Raw genomic sequence first — 13,601 nt, forward strand, 5'->3', positions numbered from 1 at the left:
AAAAAAAAAAAAAAAAAAAAAAAAAAAAAAAAAGAAAGTACATCTTAAGTACTTTTTTCTTAAACAGATCCACAATACCATTACTACATCTGAAAAACTAACAAGAATTCCTTAATAATACCAAATATCCAGTTAGTTTTTATTATTTTAAAAAAAGGGGAAGTGCAGGTTCCAGAATCATAAAAAAAACCACATGCCCAAAGAGATGTTCACGCCTCCAGGCCCAACGGGGCCTGGGATCTGATGCGGGCCTAGCCCAGAACAGACCAGTGACCATACGTGGAGTGGAACGGCTACAACTAGTGAGGGTAGTCCTACTTGCCTACTCCATACATCCATCTGTGTATTCATGGAGAGATGGTAGAGCCTGGACTCTGGAGCCAGTGGCTGGGGTTTAAATCCTGTCTTTGAGACTTACCAGTTTTGTGACTTGAACTTCTTTGGACCTCAGTTTCCTCATACAAGAGATGAGAATAACAACAGCACCTACCCTAAGAAGTAGTTACAAGGACTAAATGAGATACTTCATGAAAAGCACTCAGAACATTGCCTTGTACATAGTAAAAGCTCAGTGAATGCTGTCTAGTATCATTAACTCAGTTGACAGATACTTACTGTGCATCTTTTACATGTTAAGGCACTGTCCAGTAGTAGGAGATAAGAGTGGTGAATCACCATCTGGGGACATGAACAAATTCAATCTCTAGTACCTGCCTTGTTTGGGAAGGAGGCCCAGATTCATCCTGTCTGAGATGGGGAACCCTGAACCAAGAGAGTAACTAAAAGTCTAGAGCCACAACCTCCACAGAGTTGATAGAGGAAACCACTGTGACATCACCTCCCCACCTCCCGCCCACCAAGTAATGTCTTTTAATCCCAGCAAGGGCAAGACTCACATGCTAAGCTCTGATACTGCTGAGCTCACAGGAGGAATTGACACAGCTCCCATAGGAGCCCACAGCTGTGAGGCCAGAGTCAGCAGACACAAGAGAAAAGCAGTTAGAAGAAATAAGCTTTCAAACAGCTTGGGCCCTTTTCCTTGCCTTCCTCACTTTCCCTGCCTCCCCAGTCCCCAGAGATCCCTCCCTTTCCTGGGAGTAAGGTCTCTGTTTCCAGCAAACCTAGAGCTCCTAGAAGTGGATCTGTCAGTAGCTCAAGTCTCTCAAATCAGCACCCAGCACCAACACAAACGCAGGGATCGATGCTGACAAACTCTGGAAATAGATTTTGTGCAACAAGTTCTTACTATGGTTTTCATTGTTAAAAACTCAGACCCCACCCCCCTCAAACATTCTCTAATGCAGCACATACAGTGGAGATTTAAAAGCATGGACCCTGCACCTGAGCTCAAATTCTGCCTCCACCACTTGCCAACTTTGAGCGAGAAGCCTCTTGTTGCCATACCTCAGCTTTCTCATCTGTAAAATGGGAATAACCACAGTCCTTGCCACCTCAGAACACAGGAACACACCAACACTAAACACAATGTCAAGCACATAGGGTGCCTTTGATAGATGGTAGCTGTAAGGTTAGTTATACCTGCTTATGATAAACATGCTTTTCATCACTCCTTCGCTGTTCTCCACCAAGATAAAACAGGAACGGCATCTTTGATCCATCACTGTGAACCACCACCCTTGATTTACATGTGAGTCATACATCCTAGGTCCACACTGTCCAATATGGTAGCCGCTTATCTGCCACATGTGGCTACTGAGCACTTGAAATATGGCTGGTGCAAATTGAGATGTGCCGAAAGTGTAAAATACACATTGTATTTTTAAGATGTAATATGAGAAAAATGTAACATATCTCATTAATTTTTATATTGATTACATGTTGAAATGGTATTTTGGATTAACTAAAATATATTATTAAAATTAATTTCCTGTTTCTTTTTACATTTTTTAATGTGGCCACACATTAAAAAAAAGAAAATTTAAGTTACATATGTGATCCTCATCAGTGGCTCACACTGTATTTCTAATGAACAGCACTGCCATAGACCCTTGAAAACCAGTGTTTTACTCGACTCTATATTGTCAGTGTCTAGCATAGGGCCTTGGCATATAGGATAGGTAGAAGAAATGTCTGATAAAGATGGACGGATAAAGATGCTTTCCATACTTCTGATCTTAAAAACACACACTACTGTCCTCACATCTAATCAGGGCCACCCTTCATTCAAAATATTTAACAACCCATAAGGCCCAGGCTGTACCAGATCAAAATGGACACAGGTCATGGTGCTGGGGCAGGATCCGGGGGCCCCTGCAGGGCCAGGCATCATCATTTTAGTTGCTGGGCTGTACTGTGATATTTTAGCAGGCCGTAAGGCTGGTACTTAAAATACCCTTTCCCCTGCCAGCCTAAGTCCCCTTGCAAAGCTTACCCAAATGACACTCACCCAGCTTACTCTCCTTAGCCACCACACCTTGTTCCATGTTAACCTTTGTCGGTGTGACGGCCACACAGTCACCTTGCTTTATTTGCTAGGCTCTGCTGAAAAGCTTTTAGTTTTGAAACAACCTACAAACCATCCCAACAGAAATCCACCCTATCATGTCTTATTGTCAGTGGAAATGATGCCACAACATCCCAGACTGCTCCTGCAGCCTCAAGAATTAAGTACTAAATATAGTCTGCAGTGCTTTGCATGTCAAACATCATGGAAAGGAAATGCTATGTTCACTTCCTAAATTTGCCTCTGCCTAATAAAGAGGGCCTGGGAAGAGAGAGAGTTTGGCATGCGAGTAAAGAGCACAGAGCCTGGAGTCAGTTTCCTCTTCTGTAAAATGAGCTCAATAAAATTAACTACTTCATTGGACTATAGTCAGGATTAATTGAGGGAATGTATGAAATGCTTAGAAGAGCATCTACCACACAGCAAGTGCTAGGTAAATGTTAGTTGCTATCATTATCACTATTTTACAAAAATTATACTGTGAACTTGAAAAATAGGAATTCACCCTTCTCTAATCATAATAGAAAACAGTATTGTTTTTGTAGCAAACTCATTCCCACCTCTGGGCCTTTACACTTGCTGTTCACTCTGCCTGGAATGTTCTTCCTCCAACTCTTGGCACAACTGGTGTTGCTTGCTTATTCAGGTCTCAGCTCACAGGACTCCCCTCAGTGAGAATCCCTCACCATCTGAGCTAAAGTAACCACCTTTTCCCAACACCATCCTGCCCCACTAACCGCTTTCTATCCCTTCATCCTGTTATTTACTCCATTATACTTAAAACCAGCTGAAAGTGGAAGGACCAAGATTTTTTTTTTTTAATTATCTTGTGTATCGTGTGTCTCCACCAGCTACTTACTCAGGGCTAATGACAGTCTAATGTGCTGAAAGTCTTGTGGTCATTTCATTCAGTCTCCAACAACCACTGATGTAAAGACCACTATCATACCTATTTTGCCAATGAAGAAAATAGCTCAGTGCACACCTTATAAGTTAGTGGCTGTACTGGAACTTAAGCCCAGACCTGTCTGCCACCTAAGCCACCTTCCAACCTTCACACAACACACTTCTTGCAAATGTGAAGAGTGATATTTCCCACCGATGCTCCACCACCAGCCCCCCACCACCACCACTCACTGTGGTCAGGCCAAGCAAATCTCCTCCCTTTATTCCAGGGCAGCTGAGTCCCTCAACCTAGACCCCCAACATCTCCAAGCTGGATCCCTGCTTTATAACTTGTTCTTATTTCTACCTGGCATATCCAATGACTGAATTCGCTCTTCCTGTGAGTCCTGCCTCACAGGGCTTTGAGTTACCTTCGGTTTCAAAGATCAAGCGCAACAGCTGTACCAGGCCCTGCCCTAAAAGTTTGACATAGATGATCTCATTGAACCCTCTTTCAATCACCCTATGAAGAAGATACTGGTATCATTCCCATTTTCATATCAGAAAACTGAGGCCCAGAAGGACAAATGACTTGTCCAAGGTATCACAATTAGTACAGGGCACAGTCAGGATCTGAACCCAGGCCAAGTTGCCCCAGAGTTTGTGTTTCTAGCGTCTATGCCATACTGCCTATGTTCAAGAATGCTTATGTGTGTTTGCTGAGGTAAAAGAAATCTCACAAACAACCTAAATGTCCAGCAACAGGGAATGGTGGAATAAAGCAAGGTCTCTCCATACTGAAGAATATGGGTACAGCTGTTAAACAAGAATGAGTCAGACCTACATGTAATGACTTGGAGGGATATGCCCAATCATCAAGTGCAAAAACGAGGTTACAAATATGTGTATCTTGATCTCTACCCCTCCTTTTTTGGGGGAGTCATGAGCGAGGAGGAAGAAAACAATCCATATATGCATGTACTGTATAGATCAATATATATATAGGAAAACATGTGAGACTATCTACCCAAATCACCAAGGGCAGAGAGCATATCCATTTTGTTCACTATGATATCTACAAAACCTGACAGTAGATACTTAATAGATACTCACTGAGTAAATGGTTATCTCTGGGGGCACAGGATTTTGGAAAGGATGGTGGCACTTATTATTTTCCTTCTACATCTCTGTAGTGTTTGACATGTTAACAATGAACATGTATTTCTTGCGTAGCTTTTTTTAAGCCAAATTCAATCTTCTCTCTCTCTCTCTCTCTCTCTCTTTCTCACACACACACACACACACACACACAAAGTCCATGACCAGAACAGTTCTAAAAAATGACAGTAATATCAGTCTTTAAACACAAATGTGCAAACTAGTCCAATAGCCTCTCATTCTAACAGCTAAAAACAAACACTTTATGTTAAAGGAAATGACTGTTCGATTCTTTTATTAAAACAAATACTTCAATTTAGATTTTTCAAGTTATTAAACCTAAGTTTGAAATATATCAGCAAAATGTTTTGCAGCAAAAAAAGGCGCCAATCACTGAACATTCCAAATTCCATTTCTGATTTACCATCTAACAACTGCAATGTCTGAAAAACAGGTTCACATTTAACTCTTAGACTATTCTATGCCGACTGCTATAAAACCATGTGCTGTTGTCACTAACAATTGAGACCAACCAAGATTTTTTTTTTTAAGTCGCTGCTTTATTTCCTCTGATTAAAAAAACACTTAGGTAAATTTGGTGGCCATCACAAATTTGATTTGAGATTATGGGTTTCCATAATCAAATGAAATCACAATGACAGGTTTTTGATAACAGACTCAACCAAAACAGAGATCTAATAAATGCCTTCCCAGTCTCTTCTTGGGTGTGTGGTGTGTGTGCTGCCTTTCCAAATGCCCAGGATGACCACCTTGCCATACAGGATATTCTAATCCACTGACACAGTATAACTTTTTAGAAAGAAATTAACAGCTCAGTTGATCTTTGCCAGAAGAAATGGGTTCCCTGAAAGCCAGGCCTTCATGCCACACCTGTGGCCACTGTAGTCTAGCCAAGTCTGTAATGTCTTCTCTGCCCCTTATTAATATATATGTTACATATGTTTACATACATTAATCCTTGGTGACTTAAAAGAAACAACTCAACCCTGTCAGAAAAAGCCACCTCTTTTAGTGCCATCTGATGGGAGACTAATATGGGCCAATGAAATGGCATTTCTATGAAATGGCAGCTCCATCCTTCTTGCCAATCAACTGGATGTGGGAAGGCTGAGGAAGAGCAACTCCCAAGCTTCTGGCTTGGGTAACCAGGTCAATGTTGGCTCATATGCCAAGATGGTGACTACTGGGTCTGGAAGGAAGTAGAGGACTTCAGGTTGGAGATGTTGAGTTTAGAGTGCCCAAAAGACAGCCATCAGGGGATATCAGAAACACAGTCAAGAGCTGGCAGCACTGGGACAATAATTAAAGTGCTGGAGTATATATACTGGCTTGTCAGGAGTGGGGGTGGGGGTGAGGGGGTGCCCAGGGCAGTGCCATCTCTTCTTAGGCCCTTATATTGCAGAATATTCCACAACTTAACCTTTGGTGAGTAAAATTTAGAGGGAGGTGGAGGGGAAGAAACACTAACCTTGTCTCCACTCTACCCTGTAGGTACAAACAGAAGCCGAAAGGGCTTATAATAAATAAAGAAATAAATAAATAAATAAATAAATAAATAAATAAATAAATAAATAAATAAATAAATAAATAAATAAATAAATAAATAAATAAATAAATAAATAAATAAATAAATAAATAAATAAATAAATAAATAAATAAATAAATAAATAAATAAATAAATAAATAAATAAATAAATAAATAAATAAATAAATAAATAAATAAATAAATAAATAAATAAATAAATAAATAAATAAATAAATAAATAAATAAATAAATAAATAAATAAATAAATAAATAAATAAATAAATAAATAAATAAATAAATAAATAAATAAATAAATAAATAAATAAATAAATAAATAAATAAATAAATAAAACAAGATACATTTATTAAGTGCTTACTATATGCCAGGCTCTTTGCTAAACATGAATTATCTACTGGAATCATCAAAACAATCTTGGCACAAAAAGTCTTATGACTACCATTTTACAGATGGGACACTGAGGCTGGGAGCAAACGTGTGGGGGAGTTCAGGGCTGTCATATCACAGCCCACAGTTAGGCAGTCTCTGGGCCAGATGGAGAATACTGAAGAACAATTGTAATACACAAGAGCTGCTACTTAGAGATGGATATGGACTAGGAATACATTCTCATCAAACCTTTACAACCCTCTGACAGTGATCCTGTTATTCAATTTTATAAATGAGGATACTGAGGTTGCAGGAGGGAAGTCAATTAGACCAGATTTGAGTCTGGCCCTCCAGGGCAGACCAAGACTACAGCCAGATCCCCACCCTCAGAGGGTCTCTGGGCCACCGAGAAAACGCTGAATAAATGGTACCATTTACTGAGCGCTATGTGCCAGCTGCTGCGCTAAGCACTTTACACACAGTATTCTCATTGCACTCTCAAAACAATTCTATAAGGTGGCTGCTATTCAAATCCCCATTTTATAGAGAGGGAAACCAAGGCACAGAGAGATGAAGTCAGTTGCCCAAGGTCACACAGCTGGTAAATGAGAGTCTAAATTTGAACCTCTCTGCCTCCCAAGGCAAAGCTCTTAAAATAATCTCAGTTAACAGCAGCTACCTTGCACTGAGTGCTAACCATGGACTCGACTCTTTACATGCATAGGCTCCACTAACCGTCACCCTATGCAACCGATTATATTTTCGCCTTATTTCTCGCGGAGCCAGCAGTAACGCAAACACGTAGTAAGTGCCTTCTATGTGCCAAATGCTTTATTCATCGGATCTCAACAGAACCCCCAGCAAAAAGCAGACACTCTTTCCCCTGTTTTACCGAGTGGGAAATTGAGGTTCCGAGCGGTTTCCCCAGACGCAGCTCAAGTGGCAGCGCCGGGACGCGAACTCACCGCTCCCCGACTCCAAGCTCTTCCCCACAGAGCCGGGTTGTACGTCTGGAAAGTTGAGCCAGGCGGGCACGAGTCCGGCCGGGTCCAGTGGGCGCGAGTACCAGAGCCGCCTGATACATGTGCCTTTTAGACACAAGGGATAATGTTAGAGGACAGGTGTGACTAACTTCATGTTGGGAAGAATATTGTTTCCCCCTGGGCTGAAAGTATAAAATTTGCCCATATAGACCCTATAGGGATTTGGTTCCCTATGTGTTGGGGAATTTGTTTTATACTTGTCGTATAACTTCGTATAATGTATGCTATACGAAGTTATTACGAGCCACGTACCTGAGCGTCCCGGCTGCCCGCCCCGCGGGCCCCACGACCGCGGCGTCCGGCCCCGCGCCGCTCGCCGGAGACGCCGCCAGCTCCGGTGGCCCGAGTGACTTCCAGGCTGCCCACTTCCAAGCCGCTTCGCGCGAGGCCTCCTGGGAACTGTAGTTTCGTCCTAGGCGGCAGCGAACTGAAAAGAGCCTGGCGCGCAGGTGCTGCCGGGAGTCGTAGGCACCGCACCGCGACCCCTTCTGGGAACGGTAGTCTCGTGCCGCTCCAGTCACCAGAGCACTTCCGCAGCCCCGAGGGGCGTAAGGGATGGAGGCGTGTCTTCTGCAGACTCCAGCCGGGGAGCCGCGCTTCTCACCCAGCTAGGGCAGTTTCTCCTTTTTTCTCACAGCCCTGTCCGACTCTTCCCGTCATCCGGCGGACCCTCTCCCCCGGTCTCTGCAAGGCATGAGCCTCGGGAGAGACGGGGAAAGCGGAGCAGTGCGCTAGACCCCCAACAGAGGTAGACCGTGAAGGAGGTCGTCGATGCTCGCTCGCGCACGCGCGCTCACCGGTCGACTCGGGTCTAAATTACCGCGGGCCCCGGGGGGAGGACTTTTCGTTTGGGCGCGCGCGCGTTAGTGCGCACGCGCGCTCACTCCCCGCTCCTCGGTCAGTCTGCGGGGCGGGGGGATTGGGGGCTCAGCGCTCTCTTGGCAGAGTCTTTCCGCAGTATCCGCAAGATAGCTTCTCACGTGCTCTGTCTAGGTCTGTTCCTCCACGTAGGAGCTCCTGAGTGCCGTCACACACGCTGTACCCGTCCCTTGTCGGGAGCCCTGTCGCAGGTAACAGGCCTGGCCCTTGCTTTTAAAGAGAGGGTCACGCCTTTCCTAGCGCCCACGCGGGGGGCTCCGGACGCCCGAGTGTAAGGAGACCCGGGTCTGGTCGTCTCTCCCCGGCTTAGGCGGCTCCAGAGCTCTGCCTTCAACGGGAGACTCAGGACCACGATTCAGGGGGCTGCCCTGGAGGCCTTGTTACCTTCCATTCTTTCGTTGATCACACATTCTGAGGGTAACTGCTGTGTGTTAAGTACCTACAGCCTGGGAAATTATGTCCAAATTTAGTCCACCAGCTGGCAAAATCAAGGATCCGACCCCCCTCCCCTTCTTTTAAAAATGGATATCGCCCACTCTTACTCCCTAAAGAGTTACCAAGGGAATTTACTGGAATTGCAAGGACCATTGGTCAAGAAGTCCCAGTCAGTGCCCTTAATACTTCAGCCTGCCTTGCAGGGTAAAACTTGAAGCTAGGAAGCATATATTTCTTCTTCATGGGAGAGGGCCGAGGGTCATTCCTTTTACCATTCAACGAAAATGTATTAAGCACCTACTCCATGCCAGTTTGGGTGATTATGGGGACACAGGAGAAATCCAGACAGACTGGGTTCCTACCTCAGGGAGCTCAGTCCAGTACGGATATCAGGCAGGATACCAGTGGCAATCTAGAGCAGTATTAACAGAAATATAATGCAAGCCACATATGCAATTTTAAATTTTACATAAAAGAACAGGTGAAATTAATTTTAATAATTTGTTTAACCCAAATATATCTAAAATGTTATTCCAAATTATGTTTAAGGGGAAAATATTTTCATTGCCTTAGTTCTACAATTTAAGTTAAGTAAAATTATATAAAATTAAAACTATGAGGCATTAACAAAGATATTCATTTGTGGCATGGGTTGTAGTAGCAAAAGGTTGAACATCGCCCAATGTCCATTAATAGAAATTTGGGTAAATAAATGGTAGTTCAGCCACACAGTGGAATATCCTGTAGCTGGCAACTGTTGAAAAATGAGCCGGAGCTATATGTATTAATATGTATTAATCTCTAAGACATATTGAGAGAAAAGGGTGCAGAACAATGTATCTACTATACTATCATTTGTACAAGAAAAATATTTTTTATATATATGCTTGTGTATGTACGCACCACCTTTAGAAAGACACAACCAAGGTTACCTCTGTGAAGGGGAAACAGGATAGGTGGTCGGGTGTGAAAAGGTGAAGTTCTTTCCCTTATGTGCCCCTTAGTACGTTTTGAATATTTTTACCATGTCCATTAATAAAAGTTGTTTAAAGGGGGATAGTATTTTAGTCATAGAATCATTGTAAGAAGCAAAATACATATAAAATGCCTGGTTACTACTTTACAACATAATCAATCCTGAATGCTATCATTATTGCCAGGGATCCAGGATAACTTCCACCCAATAGAAACTAGCCCACCCTATTAATGGATGTTTGTCAGCCTGAAAAAATTGTTTCTTTCCATAAAGAAAGTTACGTGCATTCCAGTCCCAGCCCTAGCTATGAAGCCATCTGAAGGCCAGAGTAGCAGTCCCAAACCCTGGGGACAAATTTGGTCTGCTTGTCATAATGTCATTTCAAAGAACAGAATAAGCCAAGATTGCTGCGCTAACTTTACAGTCAACTAATGAGGCCCTTCTGATGCCACCTGGACTTTCTGCACCCTCTGTGCCCAATTGTGAGACCTACCTGCAAGGCTGTGTAATCCATGCAGGGCCCTACTTCAAAGTGGGGAGCACACATCACCCTCCTTTTGGGTGGTCAGTTCTTCTTGTTATATGTACTCATAGCACTTTGTACTTTACTTCTTAAAACTGAATCACTAGTTTAAGTTTGAGAAAATTAAAAGTTGCAGAAAAGTTCAAAGAATAATATAACGCATTACCCAGAATAATCCCATTGTAATTAATTAATTTTATGACTATTCTTTGATGTCTGCTTTCCCTGCTGAACTGTAAGCTTGATAGAACAAGGATTCTGTCTGTTTCTTCTGACACACGTATAATAGAGCACATGGAGCCAATGAGTGACCCAAAGGGAGCCCATGGGCCTGACAGTGTCATAAAGTGCAGTGCCCCCTAGAGCCAACTCTCCTTATTACAAGGCAGAGCTCATGGGATGCTTGCCTTGCTCAAACCACCACTGACGCCATTAGAGTGGATTAATGCTAAGAAAAAGAATATAGTTCCAGTGTCAATGCCCAGTCACGGACCTGGTTTGTCTCCACAGTCAGCAGGACATATATTGACTCCAAAAATATCCCCTCCTCTAAATTGGCCACAGGGCTTGAATTCTCCCATTAGATTATCTAAGGCCAGTGGGATTGAGCCATCTGGAGCTAACTCTGGACTTGCTTTTAAGGACAGGTACTAGGATTAGGGAATTGAATGTGGGGGATTTTAGGAGAGAGGCTTCCTCTGAGTGTAACCTGAGGAAACTGGTCAATGGAGTGGGAGAGAGTGGCAAAAAAATAAATACAGAGGTTTGGTGTTTGATGGCCCTCTTTCTCACTAACCCCCTAGAAATGTTCCCCCAAAAGGTCCCAACCATTTTCTTTTTGTACACTGGTCAAAAGAAATGGGACCCAGTGAAGATACTTGGAACAATGGGAACTGATGGCAGTGATTGTACTTTTGCTACATATGAGTATTCTCCCAGCAGCTAAAGGCCTCAAAAAAAGAGCCAATGGGGTCAATCTGAGCTGTGGGGCCTGCCCACAGGGCTTTCCACTGGCGTGCGGGATCTGAAGCCGATTACACTGGCTCCTGAAAGGTGGTCCAAGGAGCAGCGAGTGCAGAGTTGAAGGGGAACAAAATAGAAAAAGATATCATAGAGGGCTGGGGAGAATAGAAAGAGGAGGGGGGGTGCTGCTGTCTGCCAGCCAATCCCCAGTACCCATTGTGAGTGGATTTGGGTCTGAGAGCTTCCTTAGCAACAGCTCGCAGAACGTCCTCCTCCTCTGAACTCTGGATTGGATCTTAGTCTTGAGCCTGCCCCGTGTAGCCTCAAACACATCCCTTTTCCTCTCCGAGTTTATGTTCCTCCCGTGTATGATGGAGATGATGATACCTGTGTCTTTGGTTTCTTTCAAGAATTAACAAAGTGATTGATGTGAAACCTTTCTTGTGGGCTCTAACCCACTCTACACACGTGAGATGATGGTAAGTTTTGCCTGCTGCTTCCCCCAACATGCAGTAAGCAGTCTCTGTAGCAATACAGGGCCTAGGTTTAGCCAGCCTCGGTTTAGCCATACCAGGGGGCGAGTTCTGCTTCAGGAGGCCCAGGACAAACTGATTTGGGACTCCACCAGCTCTCTAAATGAGTGGTTCTCACACTTTAGTGTGCATAAGATCAACTGGAGAGCTTATTAAAACTCAGATTGCTGTGCCTTACCCTCAGGGTTTCCAATTCAATGTTGGGGGAGGGGGAAGGCAATAATTTTTCATTCTGAACAAGTTCCCAGTTGATGCTGACGCTGCTGGCCTGGGGATCACATTTGGGAAACATTTCTCTAAAATGAAGTTTTCCTTCATCTAGCAGGCAAAGTTGGCCTCTGTTGCCCTCTGCTGGCCAGACTATAAATTTAGCTGTCATGGTTCCAAAGTTACTGAAAAGTACAAAGTATGGGTTGGAAGGAAATAGGGTAGTCACCTACCTGAAAACCAGGAAGCCTAAAAACAGCAATCATAATTGTTTGTTGCTTCAGGATAACATTAAAAAGGTTTTCATATGATGTATCCTATTTTATCTTTGCAACAATCCTGTGAAATAGGCAAGACTGGCATTTTCACCCTGTACCAGCCAGCCAAAAAAAAAGACCGACTTTTTTTCATTTTACAAGTAAGGAAAAACAAGCCCATTGTCACACCAGTAATGACAGACTCTCTGACAGAGGGGGATTGTAAAAAGTAAGATTTATCACAGTCCAACCAGGAAAAGAAGTTTGTCCTCTTGAAGGCCAGAGAGAAGGGGATAGGTAAGAGGAGGACGAACAGCAGATGTATCTCCTGTAAGAACTGATTCCACAAGCCTGGGGAAGCCTGCAAGGCCAAAAGGCTGGATCCTTTCTCCAGCTGTATTAGGTGGTGCTGACTTTTAGTCCTGGCTGCCCCTTATCTCTGTTTCCTATTTCAGCAGTCAGACTCGAATGTCAGTAGAATCACCTAGGGAGCTTGTTACAAGTGAAGGTTCCTGGGTCCCACCTCCATGGCTCTGATTCATAGGTCTAGGGCAAGGGCCCAGGAATCTTCATTTTAAGATGTACCATCCTCCCCCAGGAATCCTGGTATAGGTGGTCCATGGACCAAACTTTAAGTATCCCTAGTCCTTACAAAATGCTCTCCTGACATACCACAGCAAGCAAAGAACTATTATTTGCCTGTGAGGATATTCTTTTCTAGCCCCACTCTAGGTCTCTCTACTTCCCTCGCCCATAATATCCTACTGGGTTGTGGCAGAAAATGCTAAGATTCAATCCCCAATTCCTTTATCCTCTCTAAGCCTCAGTTTTCTCATCTATAAAATGGGGTAATACCTACCTGTATTTAGTCCATTTATGTTGAGTATAGCAGAATACCTGAAACTGGGTAATTTACAAAGAAATGAAATTTGTTTCTTATAGTTTCAGAGGCTGGGAAGTCCAAAGTCCAGGGAGTACATCTGGTGAGGGCCTTGTTCTGGGTGGTGACTCTATAGTGATGTAGGGTATCACATGGCAAATGAGATGAGCAAGAGAGAGCTAAACTGCTCACTTGTTCTCCTTATAAAGCCGTCATAACCACACCCATGACCACCCATTAAACCATCAATGGATTAATCCATTCGTGAGAATACAGTCCTGACAATCTAGTCACCTCTTAAAGGCCCCACCTTTCAATCACCATAATAGGATTTCCCACCCTCTTTACATTGCTACAATAGGGATCAAGTTTCCAATACATGAATCTTTAGGGGACACATCTGACTCATAGCACTACCTCACTGGGCTGTAGTGAGGATTAAATGAGATGGTATGTCTTGTGCA

General features: G+C 43.4%; 1 protein-coding gene across 1 annotated transcript in view; it reads right to left on the bottom strand.

The window, feature by feature from the left end:
- Positions 1–7,846, bottom strand: part of LOC103593005 (signal-induced proliferation-associated 1-like protein 3) — a 218,448-nt gene extending 210,602 nt beyond the window's left edge. Inside the window, exon 1 of the mRNA XM_008575915.1 lies at positions 7,737–7,846. The gene's annotated coding sequence lies outside the window, so the exon portion shown is untranslated. The remainder of the gene's footprint in view (positions 1–7,736) is intronic.
- Between the last annotated feature and the right edge of the window lie 5,755 nt (positions 7,847–13,601).

Source organism: Galeopterus variegatus, unplaced genomic scaffold (genome assembly GCF_000696425.1).
Source record: "Galeopterus variegatus unplaced genomic scaffold, G_variegatus-3.0.2 Scaffold1256, whole genome shotgun sequence".
Classification (NCBI taxonomy): Eukaryota; Metazoa; Chordata; class Mammalia; order Dermoptera; family Cynocephalidae; genus Galeopterus; species Galeopterus variegatus.